This window comes from Penaeus monodon, chromosome 34 (assembly GCF_015228065.2).
Source record: "Penaeus monodon isolate SGIC_2016 chromosome 34, NSTDA_Pmon_1, whole genome shotgun sequence".
Classification (NCBI taxonomy): Eukaryota; Metazoa; Arthropoda; class Malacostraca; order Decapoda; family Penaeidae; genus Penaeus; species Penaeus monodon.
In genome coordinates this window covers 20,248,351-20,248,618 of record NC_051419.1, presented here as the reverse complement: position 1 = coordinate 20,248,618, position 268 = coordinate 20,248,351, and positions in this window count along the sequence as shown.

Here is a 268-nt window from a genome sequence, read left to right as displayed (position 1 = left end):
ATTTTAAAGAGTTATAAACAAGGATTAACAAGGATTAATGGTGTGTCTCATTTTGCCCCGAGTGCGGGGTGAAATGAGACATTAGACCTATTGAAAATTGAAAAGGAAAATTCTCATATTTAAACATGGTAGATAGGTTTTGCTTTTGGTATTGTAATTCTTATACTTGAAACATTATGTTATAGCCTTGTATTCTTATATCCAGATCTTCATGTGTGAAGAAATGTTGAAAATTTGCTCAAGTGTCTCATTTTGCCCCATATTACCC